The sequence below is a fragment of the Rhinolophus ferrumequinum genome, chromosome 10, assembly GCF_004115265.2.
Source record: "Rhinolophus ferrumequinum isolate MPI-CBG mRhiFer1 chromosome 10, mRhiFer1_v1.p, whole genome shotgun sequence".
Lineage (NCBI taxonomy): Eukaryota > Metazoa > Chordata > Mammalia > Chiroptera > Rhinolophidae > Rhinolophus > Rhinolophus ferrumequinum.
In genome coordinates this window covers 82,171,246-82,195,200 of record NC_046293.1, presented here as the reverse complement: position 1 = coordinate 82,195,200, position 23,955 = coordinate 82,171,246, and positions in this window count along the sequence as shown.

Sequence of the window (23,955 nt, the reverse complement as noted above, 5' to 3'; positions counted from 1 at the left end):
AAGAACTAGGAGTTGTATCATTAAGTAAAACATGCAAAGTACTGAATGACATAGGTTGGATGACAGTTATATTAAAACATGAACAAAACAATCAAAGTAAGCCCTATGGCCACCTCCACGTTAGTGCCTTGGGAGTTTCCAAGCAATGGCTAAGAAAGAGGGAGCTCAGCACCAGGCAGATCTGGCTGAGCTGAATGAGACAGATCTAAGGGTGCAGTAGAATCCAGGAAGCTAGAGTTCACAGAACAGAGTAATGGAAGGAAGAGCTTAACAGAGAATTCTGGAGATCAACAGAGGGTGTCCTCAAGTAACCAGCAAAATACTGATCAGTACATGCATTTGAGGATACTACCTTAACCAGAGGAAATCACCATCCAAAAGAATTAGAGGGAACAGTACCCAGTGCTCATATAATGTTGGGAACAGTGCACACTCCAAAAAGCCATAAGGTCAAACTTCATAATTCATGACCATAGTTAGAATGCACAGAAGGGGTTTGCTTCAGAAATGAGGTACAATTAGCCCTGATTAAATGCTGCCCTGGTCCTGCCAAAGAAATATTTAAAAATTTCAAGGATCAAGCGTCAACATGTAACCCAACCAATGATATCCCACTATAAAGCTCAAGTGTACCTATAGAAATATAAAACAATGAACATCAAACGAGGTAAAGTTCACAATGCCTGGAATACAATTATAGTTTTCGAGATATGCCATGAAGCAGGAAAATATGAACCATATGAGGAGAAAAATACAGTTAATCAAAACTGACCCAGAACTAACATAGATAAAATAATTAAACAATAATATTAAAATAGTTCTTATCACTGCATTCTATATGTTCAAAAATGTATCCATGAAACCCTTCTGAGTATTTTGACTACAAGTACAAAAAAACATTAATTAAAAAAATTAAAAATATTGTTTCTTCATTCATTCTGTTATTGCTTCATCCCCAAAATACTTATCGGGTAATTATTTTATATAAAACTGTATGTTGGGCAATGGTAAAAAAAAGTAGACACTGTGCCAGTCTTTGGAGGGCTTACATTTTAGGCAAGACAAAACTAACAGTCACGCAATATGGGGTTTATAACGTATATAGAAGCTAAATCTATGAGTGAGGGAAAATATGAAAGTACACTATTTTAAGATTCATATACTTTATATGATATGGCATAATATCACTTTCAGTTAGACTGTGATAAGTTAAAGATATGAAATCTTAAAACAACCTCTATAGTAACAAAACAAGGAGCTATAACTAATAAACCAACGATGAAGATAAAATGGATCATAAAATATACTTAATTTATAATATGCCAGAAAAATAAGAAAAAATCAACAATGAAGAACACGAGATAAGTAGAAACACATAGAAAGATAATCGACTTATACCCAATTATATTATTAATCACATGAAATGTAAATAGTCTCACCACCCCCAATAAAAGGAAGAAATAAGAATATTAGATATACACAAACAAGACTCAATTATATGCTATAGGAAAAGCAATTTAAACATAAAGACGCAAATAGGATAAAAGTAAAATAACAGTAAAACAAGCAGAGAAATATATGCCATGCTAAAACTCATCAAAAGACAGCTGGAAAGGCATAGTAATAATATCAAAGTGTATTTCAGAGCAAAGAATATTACTCAGGATAAAGAATCTCATTCCATAATAATAAAGGGGTCCATTCATCAAGAGGAACAAGCAATTCTAAACACTTGTGAACTTATAACAAACTTCAAATACTTCAAACAAAAACTGATAGAACTTCTAGGAGAAATACACAAATCAACAAGTATAATAAGAGGTATCAATACCTTTCTTTCAATTATTAATAGAGCAAGTAGATAGATAATCAGCAAGGATATGGTAAACTGAAAAACACTGTTAACCAAACTTAGCTTGATTATTTTTAGAGTACACTGCACTGAACAACAGAATATACATTTTTTTTTCAAATAACACAGAACATTTACCAAGATAAACCGTATTTAGGTGAGGTCAGTTCAACAACAGCAAAAAAAAAAAAGGATACACAGTTATATTTGAACTTCAAATGAACATTAAATGATATATTTCTTTTTATTACACACTTTACTTTTTCAAAGCAATTTTAAATTCATAGTAGAAATGAGAGGAAAGTACAGAGGTATCCCCTGTACTTCCCACCCCGCCAAACATGCATAACCTCTCTCATCATAAACATCCTAACCAGAGTGGTACATTTATTTCAATTGAACCTACACTGATATATCATTATCACTCCAAGTCCATAGTTTACTTTAGGGTTCACTCTTGGTGTTGTACATTCTATGGATTTGGATAAATATATAATGGTAATGTATCTACCATGATAGCATCATTTAGCATATTTTCACTGCCCTAAAAATCCTCTGTGTTCCACCTATTCAGCCCTTCCTCTCCATGAACCCCTGGAAACCACTGATCTCTTTACCGTCTCCATAAGTCTGCCTTTTCCAGAAGTCATATTGTTGGAATCACAGAGTATGCAGCCTGGACAGATTGGCTTCTTTCACTTAGTAATATGCATGTTAGGTTCCTGCATGTCATTTCATGGCTTCATAGTTCATTTCTTCTCACTGTTGAATAATATTCCATTGTCTGGATGTACCACAGTCCATTTATCACCTACTGACGGACATCTTGATTGCTTCCAAGTTTTAGCAATGATGAATAAAGTTGCTCTAAACATCCTTGTGTAGGTTTCTGTGTGGATATAAATTTTCAACTCCTTTGGGTAAATACCAAGGAGTGTGATTTCTGGGTTGTATGGTAACAGTATGTTTAGTTTTATAAGAAACCACCATACCGTCTTTCAAAATGCCTGGATCATTTTGTATTCACACCAGCAATGAATGAGTTTCTTCACCAGCATTTGGTCATCTAACTGTTCTGGATTCAGCCATTCTAATAGATGTGCAATGGTATCTGACTGCTTTTAATTTATAATTCCCTGATGACATAGGATGTGGGATAACTTTTCATATGCTTATTTGCCATCTGTATATCTTTTTCGGTGAGGAGTCTATTAAGATCTTTGGATAATTTTTAAACTGGGTGGTTTGTTTTCTTACCATTGAGTTTTAAGAGTTCTTTTTATATTTTGGATAACAGTCCTTTATCAGATGTGACATCAGTAAGTATTTTTTCTCAGCCGGTGGCTTGTCTTTTCATTTTCTCCATCAGATAATATTTTCAGTGTAAGTATGCCACATGCTATACTTGAAACATACTTGTACCAAAAATTATTTGATGTTTACCTAAAACTTAAATTGACTGAACAGTCTATATTTTATCTGGCAAAATTAACTCTAGTCCGTAAAGCCAAAATGGAATTAAATTAGAAATCATTAAAAATCATTTAAAATATCTAAATATTTGAATCTAAATAACACAATTATATATAATCAATGCATCGAAGGAAAAAAGAGAAATTGAAAAATATTTAAAATATAAAGAACATAAAAACACACAATACCAATAATCAATGCTCCTCATGAACAGAAATGCAATACTTCTAAACAAAATTTTTGCTAATCAAATCCAACAATGTAAAAAACTGATATTACGTTATGTCTAAGTGATGTTCATCTCAGAAATGCAGTATCTATTTAACATTTGAAAATGAATCAACATAACTTATCACATTAACAAGCGGAAAAAAACACATTATCATCTAAATGGACACAGAAAAATATTTAACAAAATCGAACATCTATTCTTGATGAAAAAGTTCTCAGCAAAGTAGGAATAGAAGGATATTTTTTTCAATCTCAATCTGATAATGGCCACCTATGACTAACCTATAGCTAATATATATAACAGTAGAAAATTGAGTATTTTCCCCTTAAGATCGGAAGCAAGACAAGGACGTTCATTCCCACCATTTTAGTTCAGCATTGTATGGGAGGCTCCTACCTTTACAATAAAGCAAGGAAAAGAAATAAATAACATCCACATTAGAAAGGAAGAAGTAAAACTGTTTTTATTCACATACAACATGAAAACCTAAGTATAAAATTTGATGGAATCTATAAAAACTACTAGAACTAATAAGTGATATTAGCAAGTTTGCAGGTATAGGGTTAATTATTAAAAAATCATTGTATTTCTGTTTATTAGAAATGAGCAATCAGAAATTGAAATTAAATAAGCAATGCCATTCACAACAGTATCAAATGAATTAAATATTTAGGAGTAAAATCAACAAACTGCATGTAAGACTTCTACACTGAAAAGCACACAGCATTGCTGAGAGAAAGTAAAAAACGATCTAAATCATAATATATGTATTATAACAAAATATATATATCTTGTTAGTAATATATCTGTTCTTCCTAAACTGATCTATAGAGTTAACACAATTCTAATCAAAATCCCAGTAGGTGGGAAAAGCTACTTCTTGCAGAAGTTGCAGAAGTTGGAAAGCTAATTCTAAAACTCATGTGGAAAAGCTAAGGACCAAGAAAAGAAAAAACAATTTAAAAATAATATTCAATATTTTCTCTGTATTGTAATTTTCAACAATGTTTTAAACAGTTAAATGCTTAACTGTATAAATTAAAGTGCTGTCTTGCTTTGTTTTGAAAGAATTCACACTACTACCAAGAAACAACAAACCATTAGGAAGAGTGAGATTATTGGTTATATTTTATCAGAGCAAACATGTCAGGACAAGGAGTAAAACAGATCAAGGTCAAACAAAAACTACTACATGAATAGTTGAAAAAAGCTCACGCCATCTCAAGTAGGGCACAATATTAAAACTGCTAGTCAAGTATGGCTCCCTTCTTTCTTATATACAATCTTTCTTTTTATATTTTTTTGTACCTGCTTTTGAACACAGCATGGGGAGGAAACAGGTAAGATAGATCTGCATTGTCTTTATGTCATGTTTCATTTTGAAACTGCTTTTGTATATGTTTATGTTTTTGTTTTTTAATTTTTGAATGCGATCTAGTGAATTACATAATTAATCTAAGTGTCTCCTTTTTCTGGTAGCAAAAATAGTAATAACCACAATGACTACTTTTGTAATTTAAATGTAATGACCTATGATGTCACTAAATTCCTAGTTGGCTTGTAATAACTTAGTTTCTCTTTAGACAGTCTCTCTCTCTCTTTCTCCCCTTCCTGTCTCACCCTTTCTCTCTCCTTAGCCCTCTCCCTCTATTTCTTTTTCTCCCTCTGTTTCAATCTTTCTTTTTCTCTTTCTAGTTTTTGGCAGCTCCAGACCAATGATTTCTGAGAAGAATTTCTTGGTCTCCAACCTGCCTGTGCTGTAACAAACTCCCTCCTTTCTGTTTCTCCAGAACTCTGTGCTCACCCTGCATTTATCTCATTGGACTAAAACACAAGGCTATTTGTATGTCAAACTCTCCGTATAGTCTGTGAGTTCCTCAGTAACAGCACTCTCTTCCTGTTTTTATTACCTGTGCTGAGCAGAATGCTTGGCTCTTAATAGTCAAGTCCTATTTACTGAACAAATGTTCTTTCTTTAGATATTTCTGCAAATTATGCACTGTTCCTTGGTACAGAATAAAACACGATGGAGTTCACATTTGTAGAATATGTCATGGAAGTAGAGACAGATGAAAAGAGTTTGTGAAATTGAAAAAAAAAAAATCTTCCCTTAAGAAGCAATTCTTCTACGGAAACATAATTCAGACAAAAGAATTTTAGCAAAGATTACTCAGTAGTGGAAAATAAAATGCTGATAATTCTAGAACATCAAGGAAGGTCATCTTTCCCATCTAAATATATAATAGTACATTCCTCCCAGTTGACCAAGTTAAAATCAAAAACTACATCAACATCTTCTATCATTTTTAATTTTCTTCCTTTTCCTCACCTCCCTCCTCATATTTAAGCTATGACCTTATTTTCGCTTTTTATCTTTTAAGGTTCATTTTTTTCTTGAGATTTTGAGATACCTTCTTAGTGAGACACAATATCCTTAGGTTTTGGTTTTTGACTCAATCTAAGACTAATTTTAGGAGATGGGTTTATTCCATTAACATTTCTTGTTTTGTTTATGATTTTGTTTGCTGTGCAGAAGCTTTTTAGTTTGATTTAGTCTCATTCATTTATTTTTGCTTTTACTTCCCTTCCTTTGAGGTCAAATTTGTAAAAGCCTCTCTGAACCCAAGGCCCATAAGTTTAGTACCTATGCTTTCTTCTATGCAGTTTATAGTTTCAGGTCTTATGTTTAGGTCTTTGATGCATTTTGCGTTAATTTTGCTATATGGTGAAAAAAGCAGTTTAGTTTCATTCTTTTGCACATGGTTTTCCAATTCTCCCAGCACCATTTACCGAAGAGGTTATCTTTTCACCACTGTATATTTTTGGAGATCCTTTGTCAAAATTATCTGTCTATATATCTGTGGGTTTATGTCTGGGTTCTCAATTCTATTCCATTGGTCTGCGTGTCTGTTTTTCTGCCAGCAATTTGTTTTTAAAGATGATATTGGGGTCAAATCCATAAAATCCTCTCTGAATCGAAGGTCCATAAGTTTAGTACCTATGTTTTCTTTTATGTAGCTTATTCCTTCAGGTCTTATGTTTAGGTCTTTGATCCACTGTGAGTTAATTTTGGCATATTATGACAGATGGCAGCCTAGCTTCATTCTTTTGCATATGACTTTCTAATTTTCCCAACACCATTATTGAAGAGGCTGTCTTTTCTCCATTGTACATGTTTGGCTCCTTTGTCAAAAATTATCTGTCCATATTTATGTGGGCTTATTTCTGGGTTTTCAATTTTATTATATTGGAATGTGTGTCTGTTTTTCTTCCAATACCATGCTGTTTTGATTATTGTAGCTTTGTAGTACAAGTGTAAGTCAGGGAGTGTGATACTTCCAGCCTTGTTCTTTTTTCCTGGTAAAAGCTAAAATAAATGAATAGGACTATATCAAACTAAAAAGCTTCTGCACAGCAAAAGAAACCATCAACAAAATAAAGAGGCAATCGACCAAATGGGAAAAGATATTTGCAAACAATACCTTCAATAAGGAGCTAATATCCAAAATATATGAAGAACCCATAAAACTCAACAACAACAAAAACAAAGAATCCAATTTAAAAATGGGCAGAAGACCTGAATAGACACTTCTCCCAAGACATACAAATGGCCAACTAATATATGAAAAGATGCTCAACTTCACTAGCCATTAAGGAAATGCAAATCAAAACCACAACTAGATATCACTTCACCCCAGTTAGAATGGCTATCATCAACAAGACAAGTAATAACGTGTTGGAGAGTCTGTGGAGAAAAAGGCCTCTCCTCATACACTGTTGGTGGGAATGTAAATTGGTACAGCCACTATGGAAAATCATATAGAGGGTCCTCAAAAAATTAAGAATAGAATTATCACATGACCCATTAATCCCTCTCCTGGATATCAACCAAAAAAAAAAAATCTGAAAACATTTATCTGTAAAGATATACATATGTACTCCAATGTTCATTGCAACATTATTCACGGTTGCCAAGACATGGAAACAACCAAGTGTCCTTCATTGAAGAAAGAAGATATGGTATATATACATAATGGAATAGAACTTGGCCATAAGAAAAGATGAAATACTGCCATTTTCAACAACATGGATGGATCTTGAGATTATTATGCTAAGCAAAATAAATCAGACAGAAAAAAATCGAGAACCATATGATTTTATATCCCACATGAGGGATATAAAACTGAAAGCAACTAAGAAACAAGACAAACAAACAAAGAAACAAAAACTCACAGATACAGACAACAGTTTGGTAGTTACCAGAGGATAAGGGAGGAGGGGGGTGGTAGAAGAGAGTAAAGTGGGTCAAATATATGGTGATGGAAGGAGAACTGACTCTCAGTGATGAGCACACAATGTGACATATGATGATGTATTATAGAAATGTACACTTGAAACCTAGTAATTTTACTAACCATTGTCACCCCAATAAATTTAACTCAGAAAAGAAAAGAAAAAAAGATGGTATTGGTTTCAGAAATTGGCAACTGTGACTCAAAGTATTCTGAATTGCTAACTTCTGTAGTACTTTTGTTTTGTATTGTTTATGACAGTATTGTTCCTAAGCCAGATAAGCATCATGAATTTCATGCTAAGAATTGATCTATAAATTTTTCTGTCAAATAATTTTTGTCTTTAAATAAATATTTGTTTTATCTTCAGCAGTCAATTAATTGATCTCTAAAGGAAGATGTGCAACCTAGAGATGGTATGAAATATAATACATTGAATGGAGGGAAAAGATAGATCTTCAGCTAATATTAACTTTTGTCTTTTCTTTTTTAATGTAAAATGTGAGTATCTATTAGTACCTATTAGTGCACGGATATAGTTCTTGAATAGTAGATATACATGGGTGTATATTTATAATTTTTTCCTAGGGAGGGAGAGTCAAAGAGTTTGGACATATATTATACATTTATTATGCTTATTTTTATTATCTGTGTCCTTCCACTACAATGTAATCTCCATGGGGAGTGTGATTTGTTTTTATTGTTGTTGCTTACTGAGGTATCCCAAGCACAAAAATAACTGTGTCTATTACATAATAGGCACACAAGTATGTGTTTAAGTTGGAAGATGGACTAGCATTTATAATCATGTCTTACTATTATTTCTTGATATGAAGAAATCTGAGGAAGAAAATTCCCTGACCTGAAAAATGGATACATATGTGCATTGTGAAGGACACAAAGAACAACAAAAGAGAAAGATATCAAATACTGATTCTCCAAGGTTTTACATTGTCAGTGCTAAGAAAGACTCTAATAGAGGGCAGTTCCCAACAATGGAATAGAGAGTATAGTGAAATTAAAGTCATTAGGGGTAGCTGAAGATAATGCTAGTAATAATATCTCTTATTGTCTACTTTGGGTCAGTCAATAAAATAATTATTTTATGGAGATTTTGTTTTTATTCCCAGGAAATAGAAGAATTCTTGATACATAATATGAGTAGGTGGTCAACAAGAATTTATAACACATAAAGTTTCTCTTTAATTCACACAACAACCTTATAAAAAGGAAAGGAAAGTATTCTTATAATTCTTTTTAAATTATAATATCTGGGGATAGAGAGGTTAAGAGACTTGTCCCAAATTGCACAGAGAGCAAACAGAGTCCAGAGATATATCAAAATCTGAGATGAGAAACTAAGCACTGATCCAATATGGCTGTCTCTGTTTTCAATGGAAAATAATTACTATAATTGTGCAGAGAAGAATAATTGTGTGTAGTTTTCTATAAAAGGACTAACAGGTTGGGTGTGCAGATTTCATAAATCAGTTCTACAGAATCTTATATACAATTCTCAGTTTTACTAGCCTTAAAGGTGATGTGTGCAGTATTGAGTGCGGTTGAGAGTGGTAGGTAAAGTAGGTGGATGATACACAAATCTAATTACAGCCATATGCTGCATAACAAGGTTTTGTTCAAAGATGGAATGCGTCCCATAAGATTATAATGGAGCCCCAAAATTTTCTTCCCCTACTGGTCTCCCAAACAAAATGGAAAGAAAGAATTCCAATGCTCAGCTTATCTGCAATTAAGTAAAAATTTACTTTAGAAAGCCATCCAGAGTCTTAGCTTGCTCCTTTAGAAAGCAGAGATAAAGATTAAGTTGATACCAGTATGTTTGGGAAGTACCAGACCAGGAAAGCTAAGAAAAAAGAAATCAAAGTGAAACAAGGGAATATGCAAAGCAATGCAATGTGATGTGTCATTGTTCCAGCCACATGTCATGACAAGCTTGAAGAAGACAGAAAGGATCTCTCAGCAGGCTTATTCGTTCACCATGTGGGTCTTCTCCAGATGGGCTGCAAGAAAGAACTGCCACTCAAACTCGTCCATCAAATAAAGGAAGAGAAATGTATCTGCTCAAATTCCTTTTATCTTTCACTTCTCATTGTTCAAGATACAACTCCGAAACAACTGGGTTGTATCTCCAGCCCCTTTTGTGTCTATCTAAGAAGACAGAAACTACACCATATACTTTGAAGTGTTTTATCCGAGACCAAGAAAAGAGAGATGACTCAGTATGAGCAGTGGGCCAAAATGAGAGAGAAATTGAAAAGCTCTTGTATCTGAAGAGACATATAAAGTTTCTGTTCCAACACAAAGGAAGGTAGATTAAAAGAATACATAGTTTCGTCATGCTTCTTTATGCTCAATTCATATAATGCTAGAAATAAAAGAGGGAAGTCCTTAGAAAAGAAGGAGTTTGCCCTAAACTTAGGACAAAATACAACTATTTGGAATAGAACAGTTCAAGCAAGTCCAGCCAAAGAAGGGGTGTGGCAAATCCAGGTGAGACTCATGCGGAGGTCTGTATCAATATTCTAAAAGTAGGACCCCACAGGAAACTGGTGAATGCACTTGAGAAAATCAGGAAAAATTCAACAGGTATTGTGATAGAAGTTGGAATACATAAGGAAATAGAATTTCAAAAAGGAGAGGGGTAAAAAAGACTCCCACACTAAAAAAAGGGCTAACTGGATGGAGAATGAGCACGCATGAGTGCATGGGTGTGAGCTGAAGGGTGTGAGCGCGTAATCATGACTTCTCAATGTTTTTATTTTAATAATAACCATGGTAATACAAACTGTCATTTATTCCATATGCATTTGCCAAGCTTTATAGAATCTTTATTCTCTCCTTGGTATTTATGAGTCAAGTACTTACTATCTCCCACTTTACAAATGAAACAAACTGAGACACAAAGAAGACAATTAAATTGTGCGGGTTACACAGCTAAAGTAAGAAGCAAAGCCAGGATTTTAACCCAGGTAGACACTACAGGGCATGCGGAGGAAGGGTGCTGACTACCACCTGCATCATGGAAGGACCTTGTAACTCTAATTTCATGTTTCTCAAGGTGGATGGATACTCTGTGTTATTCCCCGGGGAAGCTCCTGAGGGAATCCAGCAAGAACGACCTGGTTCATACTCTGTGCAGAGTTGAAATGTGTCTAGGGTTAGTAAATATGTCTCTCCAACTCATTTTACATAAATTCAACGCACAAATTCCCCAACTGACTGAATTAATAAAACAGGATGCTAATTTATTTTAACGGCCATGAATTCTCAGGGGAATTTTTACACTGAAGTATATCATGCTCTAATTGAAATCACCTATTGACAGAATGTCCAATATTGTTCACAATGACAAATACTGAAAATAAAAAGAGGAAAAGAAAGGGAACAAAGAGAGAAAACCTCCCCATGACTTACAAATCCTTATTACTCAGGCAAGTGGAAGGAATCAACAACTGAGGGAAAATGTGAAAAATACAGCTACACTAAGTAAATTATTTTAGCATCACAGGAGAAAGGTTGCCATTTTAATTTCTTCGTTCTTAAAAATGTGTAGTTTTTTTTTTTTGCCATGAGGAGGTAACTTCTCTATTATTATGGGGGCATCAATGGAAATTGTAATACATTTTAATGTGATAAACCATTGTAACTTTGCTGGAATACCTCTATCCAGAATGTCCAGGCATCTTTATAGAAGCAGAGCATCTGACATGTAAAAGTAAATGCATCTGGACTATATTTAGGATTTTGCTCTCTTCAAAATACTATACTGAGATCTGCTATTTGAAATATTTCTTGAATAAATTTAAAATAAGATAGGAGAATGCTTTACAGGGAACTTGATTTTGATAGCAATTAGATATAAAGTAGCTTTCTGACTTGTACATTATTAGGAAGCTGCCGGCAATTTAAACTTCATCAAGGGTTGATCTGAATATTTTAACTTCAAAGCATTAATAATCACTTGTAAAAATCTTTATATGACATTTTTTTCTTTTACTCTTTGAACAGAAATAATGTTTCTCTTTTGAAGAAAATGATTTAAGAGCAAGTATGAACATCTATTTCGTGTTGAAAATAAAACCAATAAAGAAATCCAAAGCCATCATAAAACTAAAAGCTTATTTGAAGAACAAGCAAAGGTGGGTGGGAGAAATTCAATGTGTAGCCATGTGTTTTTGACCACTTTCCTTTAATTTGACAGAATGACAACTAACAGAGAGACCTGTCTTCTTTGAAGGAAAATAACTTGAGACAAATTTGAGATGTCCACAGAGCTTTCACCAGGCATTAATGGTTATTTAAATGACTTTGAAAATGACTTGCCCATCTGGAGTTGCAAACGAGCAAAGCATCTGAAATAATGGTACTCTTTCTTAAAGCAAATATCCTGTTAATGACCAGCTAATAATTAGGGGAAGTTCTTATTTCATTTTTGTAGGCATTATCTATGGCACTGTGTACAGCTGGCCCAAAGCGGTACCCAAAGGGTAGCATTTTTCTCTCTCTGCTAACACCTCTGCAAACCTTTCTTGATTTCTCTCACTCAATGTCCCTTTTCTCTTTATTCTTCCACCCTCCAGTTCCCCTCATGTGTTTCTTCCTTGTATTTCTCTCACTTCTTGGGCCAATCACATTCCTGGCACTTATCTTTCTGGTGACTTCTGTGATTAAACTATATAAGAAGTATTAGCTATTTCCCTCTACCAGCAAATTAAATATATATATATCTCCTTTAAGGTGGGTGAAAGTTTACGATTTATCACTCCATTTTCTAGGCATAACTTTTGTCCAAGAAACCTTTTGTGAACCAATATTTTAAAACTCTTTGACAAAATAAAATGCCAGGCTCAAAAGCATCACCATTTTCTATTTTTTAACCTTGAAGAAAATATCCATCTGAGATATCTACTTTATTGACCCTGAACTTCACTGAGCATTTACTATGGTCCAAAAAATGTTTTAAGGGTTTATGTGTATAAACAGAGTTATCTTCATCACAGCCTTCTGACGTAGATATTATTATAATCCTTATTTTACAGATAAGGATAATAAAGCATAGAAGGTAAAGTAAAATGCCCATGTTTACATAACTGGAAAGTGGTACAGAAATCTTCAAACCCAGATTTCTGGCTCAAAAATTCAGGTGGTGACTGCTATACTATATTACCTTTTATCCCTGTTCTTATCCAGAATCCATGCAGAAATATTATTATTAAAAAGAAATGCTTCAAATACAGCTGCTGAACAGATCTGCGTAACTTCTAGAAAGTGTATAATGTTGTGTTGTTTGCAGACATGAAGCTCTTTATATATTGACATTGATGTTTAAATAAACATTTTTGTCACTTTATATTTCCATATGAATATGAAATAAGCTCATCCTTGCTCATGTTTATAATAAAAGCAGTTTCCCCTCTATAAGTCTCTGGATTAAAAAAAAAAAAAGAAAAAATGGTTTGTGTCTGGAAGAGCTGTATACTACCCAGGTGCTTTTTATGGTTGGGCTTCACATTAAGAAAACATTTGTCATGGAAACATCTGGAAAACAGATCACTCAGAGAGCATTTTACACAAGGGGATCTACTTAATTCAGTTGCTCTTTTTAAAAAAATGGGCCACCCTGTTCATGCCAACTGTGTGCATTTAAAGCATATGAGCTATAAAAATGCCTCATGCTTAAGCAATCAGCTTTTCATTAATTCTCAATTTTTTTTATTTGTTGGCTGGATTATACTCCACAGCCAAGAACTTTTATTTTTCTACTATCAACTATGCTGAGATAAAGCATGGCTAGGAGTCCTCTTCTCATTTACCATAAGAGAAGTAATTAATGTCAAGAAAAATCTGGTAAATGGTAAGGAATGGGCCCAAGGAGGAAGACATCTATGTGGGTGTACCTTGGTGCATATCTGAATAGCAACATATGAAGAATAATAAAGTTAGGTCTAAAACAATTGTTCTTAACTGGATGGTAGTGTAAGAAATGGCTGGAAAGGAACCACACCTCCCTCTAATTCACAAATTTGGGAGGGACCCTGTAAACATCTATTTGAAAAAGTTTTCCAGGTGGTTATGGTATATTTTTCACTAGCGGTCTAGTGAAAAAAACGTTTCTATATAAATCAGTGTTTCCAAAAATTGCTTAATGATAACAGTGGTCTGCGTTGCTTATTAAAAATACAGGTTGCCAGGACCTTCACCTGGAGAACCTGAACTAAGTAAATTTGGGGATTTGGAAGGGGAGTTTGTTTTCTCTTTGGACAAGTTTCAGAAACAATACACTAAATCCATATTTTACTACAGTGTCCTATAAGAAACATTGCCAGGAAATGACTGTCTTGTCAATCATTGCTTATGAGAATCCATGAGGATTCCCAAACACAGATTAGCATAATCAAGGTTCTTAAAAGTCTTGTTCTGTAGCAAAGACAATTCTTAACATTGTTTGACCTACACTTTTTTTTTTTAATGAGAAAAGGTGATTTACTTTGCTTATGAAGGGATTCAGAACAGGCCTCCCCAAGATGTGCCCCTTTGGTATATGGATTATTTTAGATGAAGACAATTGAGACCCCGTGGGCTCAAGAGAAACTTTTACCTCTCCCTTAAAGAATTTAAATTGGGGGCCTTGCCCATAATAAGAGTTGTCACCAGAAAGAAGTTTTATGACCTATCTATAGGGCAGGGGAAACCTCTGATTACTGAACATCTGCTCTTCTTACCATCCTGTGAATGTCCCTTCTCCTCTCTGAGGCCTCAGGCCCTTTACCTCATTCCTTAGCTCAGGATGCCATATATACCTCACTTTATCTTTCTATCTCTGACTCTCTCATGTATGTGGGGTTCCCATCAGTACATATGTAACTAAATTTGGTTCTTTTCTCTTGTTAATCTGTCTCATGTTAATGTAATTATTAGAACAGCTAAAAGAACCTACAAAGGTAAAGGAAAATTACTCCTCCCCACCGCTTATAAAAAGAAAAATGCAAAATAAAGCTAAACTAAGACACGGTGTCACCTGCCAAATTAGCAAAAATTCAAAATGTGGTCATGTATGGTACTGTCAACAGGTAAGCAAGCACAGGCAGACTTTCATGCATAGCCAGTGGGAATGTAGGTTGGCACACTGAACAGAGAGTAAGGTCCAGCCTGACTTACAGGCATGCTATGAAACACATTTCCCATCTGACCATCTCTTAATATTTCTGAGGAATTAATGCCCTTAAATCCAGCTTGGGTTCCTAATATGTATATGGATTATCCCACCTAGCTAACGCTGCAACTAGCACATTTTGTCTAATTGTACAAATTGGAAAATGACACTCCATTTGGGTGGAGACTTGAAATAAAAATTGGAATAATGTTAGCTTTTCTAAGTATTTGAATTACAGAAAGACACTCCACTGGGATTTGAGGCCTTCTCCGTTTCCAAGCTGCGGACACAACCTGTACAAGTATCCACAATGGCCCTATTTACAAAAGCAGAGTAAACTTGGCTTTGACTGAAACGGGAATGCCTCTGAAAGAACATTTGCCCTCAGTCTCACCTTTGCAGAAATGTGACATGGTATCACCGACACAGTACATGTTCATCGTAAGTACAGGCAGGAGCAAGTTGTAACCAAGGGTACACTAGGTGTGAGCTCAATATGGGGACAGGAAGAAGTCATGTTGTCAATTTGGATATACTAAGCGTGCAGACATCTCTAGTTGCCTCAAAATCTTTTTTCCTCTCCCTTTCCTATGTGATAGTGTCCTTGATTTTTAGTTGGGTGAATGGCCACTGAAATAAATTTAACATTTTCTAAACTCCTTTGCATGGCGTTTTGACTACAGCACTAAGAGCTCACCAATGACATATAAATGAAAACTGCGTGTGCACGTTTCAGGAAGTGTTCCTACAGGGAGATAGAGTATCTTTATCCTTCATTTTCCTTCCTTCTGTTAGGTAAAATGCAAATGAGTGGCACTGACATGACCAAGACTGGCCACCCTAGAAGATGAAATGCACTTAGGAACAGAGGCTATGCATCAGAGACTGACCAAAGAGCCTGAGTGCCTGACACCATGGACGGCCATGCATCTGTCTCTGGACCACCTACCTCCAGATTGTGTTGTAAGAGAAAAATTAACTTTTATCTTAAGGCACTGTTATTTGAGTTTTTCTGTATCTCACACTAAACTTAATCAATACATTTGATATGTGTGGGTGATCTGTAAATTCCCAAGCCAAGTTATTATAATTTTTAAAGATTAGCTACGGCGCTTCCTGCTTTCATGAGCAACGCTAATTAAAACTTGATGTTGCTTCTATAATTCTGTGTAATTGTAAAAGAGCTCTTACATATATTTTATATGCACTACCAGCTAAATTTCAGGAAAAGACAAAATGTCCATCCGAGCTGCTAAGATTCATTAAGAAGCTTAAACTCAGGAAAAAAAAACTTATCTGCAACATGAACATGATTTCAGCTTTGAATTTGGGTATTTTCTGATTGACAGGGAAGATTATTCGTATAGTAAGATTTCTTTTCTACACATTGAAATATTGTAAGAAGATAAGGCACAATTGTGACATTTAACAACCGCACAACCTCAAGAAAAACAGCAAGTAGAAAAAACCGTTTCCAATGCAGTGTGATTAAGTGCTAGCAAAAACTGAACTGAATATATATTAGCAAATAATAAACTAGCACAGACTGAGTTAAGCTTCTATTAGCAAGAAACATAACAAATTTTTGTGTTTCATGTATCTCATAAATTGTAAACAAATTTTCAGTCTTGCCTACTAACATAGACCTCTAGAACAATTCATTTATCTTTAATTTCTGTTGCTCATTTTTCATTTAACATATCATAGTTCACATTAAAGAATCTGACAATGTTATAGTCTAAAAGGAGTATACTATAAACTCTTGCTAAACCAATTTATTTAACTATATTTGTACATCTCCATACATACGTACCTATACCAATATACATATCTATGTGTATTCATTGTGAAAATGAATAAACCTCATTTAAAATTAAGAGATAAAAAGCCCTGAAGAGGGACCTGTCACGCACTACAAATCACCACACCTTGCAGACTCCCACAGGTAGAAGCTTACTTTAGTACTCCAGCAGCAACAGACCTGCCCAATAAGAAACCACCGTGCCTCAGCCAATGGGAATCCACTACACTTCAAATTCCTGGTTTCCTCTAACGGACATGTTTATAACAGCGCCACCCAGCTCCCTCCTTTTTTATCTACAAAATACCTTCCTCTCCTTTGTTCTCTGTACTTGCCAGTGGTTTGTCATAGCTTGAGTGTCTCGAATTGTAATTCCTCTGCCATTCTTAAATAAACTCATTTTTTGCAGGTAAAATAACAGGATATCTTATTCTTAAGGTTGGCAATGTATACACACACACATATATTTTAATATTTATGAGCTAGTCATCTGACACCCCTGTCTTTTCCTGGACATATTTTTTCCTGTACTTTATTCACACAGTACTGTGTTATGTTCTTCTATAATCCTATTTCTCTGAACATAATTAATTCAATAATAGTTAATTAAAAGTTACTTAGGATAGGCTGATTGGATACATTTCCTAAGTTTTTTAAATTTGAGAACAGAGAAAATATCAGTCATTTTTCCCTTGTTCACTGAAGCTGTGATTTATAAAACTCAGACACTGCCAAAGGTCATATTTCTCTCCATGTAAAGGAGGCAAGTTTGCAATGAAATAAATAATGTTAAATAAACCAAGAAAAAAATAGTCAAGAAGGAAAAGAGAGAGAGAGAGAGAGAGAGAGAGAGAGAGAGAGAGAGAGTTTTGTAATACTTAATTCTTGGTTCCAACTCTTCCTAAAGCACAGATGCATAATTGCTCTTTCTGTGGTTTGAACATTCAAAGCTTCTTTAAAATCAATGGACTAATCCATATTGCCTTGTGTGGAAGTTCCCTTGATTTGGGCTTGAATCATTCCAAATGGATTACATCATGGTCTGGTAACAAACAAGTCCCAATTGTAATGGCCTTTAAAAAAATTTACTTCTCTCTCATATTACATGACAATCAGGGATTGGCAGGGAGAGTTCTGCTTATCACCGCCATTTGGGAGCTCAAGTAAATGATATAGCCAGTTGTCATGCCAGAGAGGAGAGAGCCTTAGAGGGTCTCATGCTAGCAATGAACTGCTTTAAAATCAAGCCAGAAAGTGACACACATTATTTCCATTCCCAGCTCTTTGTCTAGATCTAGTAATATAACCTCAACCAACCACTAGAGGCCAGGAAGTATAGTCTGACCATATGTGCAGAAAGGGGGAACATGGGAAATTACACATTAGCAACTAGAGTCCTAACTAATATAGCAGTAAAGGTTTTCCTTGGCCAAGGCAAAGCAAAAAAAGGGCAAAAGTATTTGGGATCTGCTGCAATGGTCATGTGTGCTTGAGGGTTCAGTTCTAATTCTAAATTTCTTTGTTGTGCAGCTGGAACTTCAGATATCTTATCGTGCTGATGGTCACTCAGAATGACAGAAAACTGGGGCGAGTTCTTGGAGGTGCTCAAGTAGTGACTTAAGATGCAATAGAAAGATTCCTCAGGTTGGAGCTTCGGCAGAAACCAGGATTCCATCTAGAAACTGATAATATTTTCATTGTCTGGGTCTAACTGTAGTACGGGAGGAGACGTTCAAAATGAAATCTTGAGACAGCAGTAGGTGAGCAGTGTGATGGCTTTCCGTTGTCGTCAAGAACAAGGTCCCTCTGTCTTCCTGCTTGCTTGTCCTTTAATTCTAGGCATTACACCACATGACCGGCAAAATACGGGTCAAAGAGGCAATGTCAGCTGAGTTTTCCTTTCTAAAAAATATTTCATAACAGTTCCTTCCAGAAGACGTCACTTACATTTTATTGGTCAAACCTTTGCCACAAGGGAACAGAAAATTCCAGTTTTCCCACCTTTAAAAATCTAAACCACCTTATCTTCCACAAATGTCTCTATGTAAATGTAGAAAATCTGCATTCTAATTGGGAAAGTGAGGGCAAGGACATTTTGTTTAAAAATACAATTTATCTGTGGGGGAAGAAAGACCTGAATATCCTTGAAGAAAACTGTTATGTAATATTGACCTTTCAGATGCTCCAATGAGGTATTTTCAACATCTGGGAATGTATTCATTTCACTAAATTGATCCCATTATTGGAACACAGGGGCATTAAAAAACAAGTACAAATTGAGGTGGAAAATAAAATACAAGGGATGATTTCTTAGCTTAGCAAAATTTATAATTTTGGAGAAATCTGATTTCACAACATTTTATTCAGTTCTGGGCGATATCAAAGAGATATTAGTGAAAGGTCCTTAGTTGTTAAATTGCTTGTGGTCGATTGTATTATTTTCCCATGGTTCTTCCTTCCTTCCCCAGCCTTGCTCTGGTTTACTGTGGGCGCTGTACACCATCTTGCAACACTACCTTTGGGCGTGGACATGTGAGAAGAAGTGACCATATGCCGGTTCCATTCAGAGCCAGTAGTAGGTATCATTTGAGTCTGTTGGTCACTCTCTTTCTTCCACCATCCAACAGACGAACAACATGCCAAATAGTGGAGGTTCTTTCGCCTTGGTCCCAGAATGCACGACGGACATGTGAATGAGAACTAAACCAAGCCTTGCCATGTTCTCAGCCAAGCCCTACTGAACTACATTTGACGTGCAGGGCCATATTTATTGTTGCAAGCCACTAAGATTTGGGAGTTGTTTAATGTCACTGAAATAGCTGACTAATAGACTTCTCATTTCACATGTCCAGGTGAATTCACAAAAGCAGTTGATAGGATTGGAACGGTGATGCTAAAATATTTATATGCAGTAGTTCTCCCTTATCTTTGGTTTCTTTTTCCACAGTTTCAGTTACCCCGCTCAACCACAGTCTTAAAATATTAAATGGAAAATTCCAGAAATAAACAATTCATAACCTTTAAATCAAGTGTTATAGATGTTCATTCCTTTCAACCACGTGAAAGCTAAAATGAGATGCAGAGCAGAGGTCAGAATGACAGAATTACTTAGTGATTAAAGAGGAATATAGAGCAGGACCCAGCTGACCTGGCTCCTCCCTGTTCCCGGGCTAATATTTCATCAACACATTTGTCATTATATCTTAATATCTGTGTGATGATTTTGATGCCATTCATATATTCTCTATTAGTTTTCCTTAACATTACTATCTTACGCATTTTCTTTTCCATTTTTTCCCCCAAGTTTTGGACTACACAGCTTTGTTTGCATCACATGTTTTCTCTGCTTTATCCCTTCAGAGCTTGATGATATTTATACAGCATCTGTTCAAATCTGCTTCCTTGCCCGGTGACTATCTGTATTCTACCTGTGCTGTTATGAGTTTCCTCCAGAGCGTTGTTAAGGTTAAATACTCTGGAGTTCTCATTTCTGCTACATGTGTTTTAGGTAGCCTACATGTTGAATATCTTCAGGGATAAGTAAGAAGTTCCAACACCTTTTAACTTTCATAGAATCATATAATTTTAGAGGTACACTAAACTTTATGTAGCAAATGCTACAAATAATTATTGGTCACCAAATCCCTTCATTCAGTTAATAAGGACACTGCAATCCAAAAAGAATATGTGATGTGTCAAGCATCATATAGATAAGTGGCCTACCTCTCATGTATTTAAGACTAACTAAGAAGGAGAAAAATTAATCCTAACATACATGGCTTGGACCAATAATAAAAGCCCCAAATCTTGGAGAAGGGGCTAATGCATTTGGAAGCATTTCCACATGGGTTTTTAACAGATGAGTTCCTTGGATAATACAAAGTGCTTTATTTTTAAAAGAGAAAGAGTGAGGAGAAAACACGTATTGGAAAACATGAAATCTGAATCCCTCTTGTAGTGAAATTTCTGTCCATTTCTAGACAGCATCAGTTTTTTATTCCCTCAAACAATTTCTGCCAGCAGAATCCACCAGACAGAGAATCCACACTTCCCATTTGGGTTTTCTTTTCCCTATTCCCAAAGAATTCTCTCTGAGCCTATAACAAATCAATTAAAGCACTTACTTATGGATGGAAAGGTATGTAGAAAGGAAAACATAAATGGAGGTAGTTTAAGTCAACGAGGGAGTCAGTCTAAGTATGAAGATGGGGGCATCACTTATTCTTCTAATGATGATTAACTTTTCAAGAAGTCAACCTTGATTTCCCCAAATTACTAATTTCCAGCAAGTTCCAGAATTCTGGGAAGAAAATATCTGATAATAATACCTTTGAAATCATAGATTTATGGAGACAAACTTTTCCTATAGTAGGCCAGATACTTTAAGCTTTGTGGGCTATAAACATCTCTGTTGCTAATAAATTTAGCCATTTTAGCTGGAAAGCCACCATGGACAATACATAAATAAGACATTGTGGCTATGTTTCAATGAAACTTTATTTACAAAAACAGGCGGCAGCTTGATTTGGCCCATGTAAAGGCCATAGTTTGTGACTCCTGTGTTAGCCTGATAATGCACATTATATTATAACAACTATCTGCTTAACTTTTGAAAACGGCTTTAGGTTATTAAACTACCATTTTAAAAATAAACATTTATTGAGTTTCTACTATGTTCAAGTTATTATGCTTCTGCCTAGAAGAGAAAAATAAGACATTGCTGCTTTTAAGAATCGAACAGTTTAAAAAGGAAGAAACAGACAACTATGAGATTTGAATACCATGCTGTGAGTGCAACCCTAAAACCATATACAAAGAGGGAATTCAGAAGAGGGAATACTTATCTTTCCCAAAGTGTTTCAGGCAAATCTTCAGAGAAACAGAGACAAGAACTGAGAATTTTTAGTTTCGTTACTGTTCACTAAAAAAAGTTAAGCATTACTCTGCGCAAATTATTTATCTGTTTTCTCCCAATTCTAAAACAGCCATTCTCTACTCTGCTTTGTGATGCAAGCACCTTTCTCCGTCTAAGCTAACACTTTAGGGTGCATTAGAGGGAGAATCCAAAGCAAGAGAAGGAAGGGACTTGCTCTTTCCTGTTTTCCTCCTGCTTTCTTTCCATTTCCTGTCATACTTCTACTCACCCCAGCAGGATCCCTTCTTTCCAGGGGAAGCACTCAACTCCAGTTCGCTGTTTTTCCAACACCAACCGTAAGTAAACAGCTCAGCATTACAACTTTCCTTGAGAAGTGGTATTTTAGTAATGGTTTGTAAACTTACTAGAGTATGGAACCCTCTGGGGAACACTTTATTCAAAACACATTCCATGAAATAGACTTACTTTCAACAACATGATCAATATATGTTTAATAATAATGTTTACTGAGTGCCTATTAGTGACAGAAATTGTTCTAATTCAGAAAATGCTCATAATTACTCTGTGAGGCAAGAGGACTTACATAATGTCCAAAATCGTAGAACTGGGATTCAAATACAGAATTTCAGAACATAACCACTACCTTATATTGCCATTTATATTACCGTAGAGGATTAACAGAATGGGAAATACCATGAGCAGAGATATCAGTAATTGTTATCTAACAATAGCTTAGGAGATGACAAAAAAAAGAATATATATATATATATATATATATATATATATATATACACATACATATATGTGATGTGTGTATATATATATATATACACACATATACATATATATGTGTGTGTATTTGAATTAAGGATGTGGTAAGGAACATAAAAGAGTACTGATTCAAATAACCAGCAGAGGTTAAACGAAGAGGACTCAATAACCTATTGGTTATGAAGGGTAAAGAAAAGAGAAAGACAAAATGGTTGTGTCCATTATCTACTGCTGCATTGCAAACACCCAAATATTAGTGGTTTCCAACAACAGTATTTATTTAGCGCTCAGATCTGCATGATCATTTAGACATGGCTGTTCTAGAATGGCTTTGCTCGTGTGTCTGTGTTCAACTGGCAAACTGCTGTAAGTTTTGTTGAACTTGACTGGACTTTCTCATGTGTCTGGCGCTTTGGCATGGATCTAGGGAAGGCTACCACAGTGAAAACATAAGCTTCTACTCTGAATGCTGGTGGGACAGTAATCATTAAGTAAGTTAATGAAAATAAGAGAAAGGAGAAAATTTGAGCAGTCAAATGAGTGAAAATATTAGTGCTGATTGGGATATTTAGAACTTGAAGTAAGATAGATGGAAATATCGCACAGGAAGTTAAATATAGGTCTGGAGGCTGAGAGAAAAAAATCAGCTAGAAAAGGGGACATGGAGCTAGTAGTTTAAGCCATAGGTTGGTGTAGTATCAGTATCATTCATGGAGAGCAGGCAGAGCAGAAGTCAGGAACATTCTGAGGCTGGTCAGTAATGCTGCTTCATTTTCCTTCTAGTATCTAGGTAACCTAAGTAATGATGTCCATGAAAAGATCATGTAATATATTGAAAGGTTATTATTGCTGTCGTATAGTCTTTCTGCAAAATGAGATGTATTTGACTTATTTATTTTTTAAAATAAATTTCTTCTACAGAAGAAAATAGAGAAGATAAGAAGCAGAGAGGAAATGATCGTCAGTAGTCGAGAGCTATATTATAGCAGAGATACAAGTGGTAGAGCAAGCTTTCATTTGCTTAGAAACATCTTCCTAACACTGAGGACATGACAGCACTGTCTATAGGATGAAGGGCAATATTTTTGAGCATGTTTGTAAATCGTACTTTGGGGATTCAAGGGAATGTATTAAGTGATTTCTTGTGGTCTGTACTAGACCCGTCTGTCCACAAATCCAGTTTAACCAAAGACCCTAAGGAATATGTCAGGTTGGGTATAATAAATACCATATTTAAAGCCCACATTTTAATAAGCTTTCTTGAATTTCCTAATTTAAAACTGAAGTATGGGATTTAAAGACTAACAACAAAGATAATAACTAATATGCATTTTAAGTATATGAAAGCACTTTAAGTAATGGTCCTCACCACTATTTCTTGCGTTTATATAATCTCTGATTTATTCAGATACATGCAGAGCAAAGAATCCAACAAATTTTGATGTAGTGGGACTACCATGTTTCCCCAAAAATAAGACCTAGCC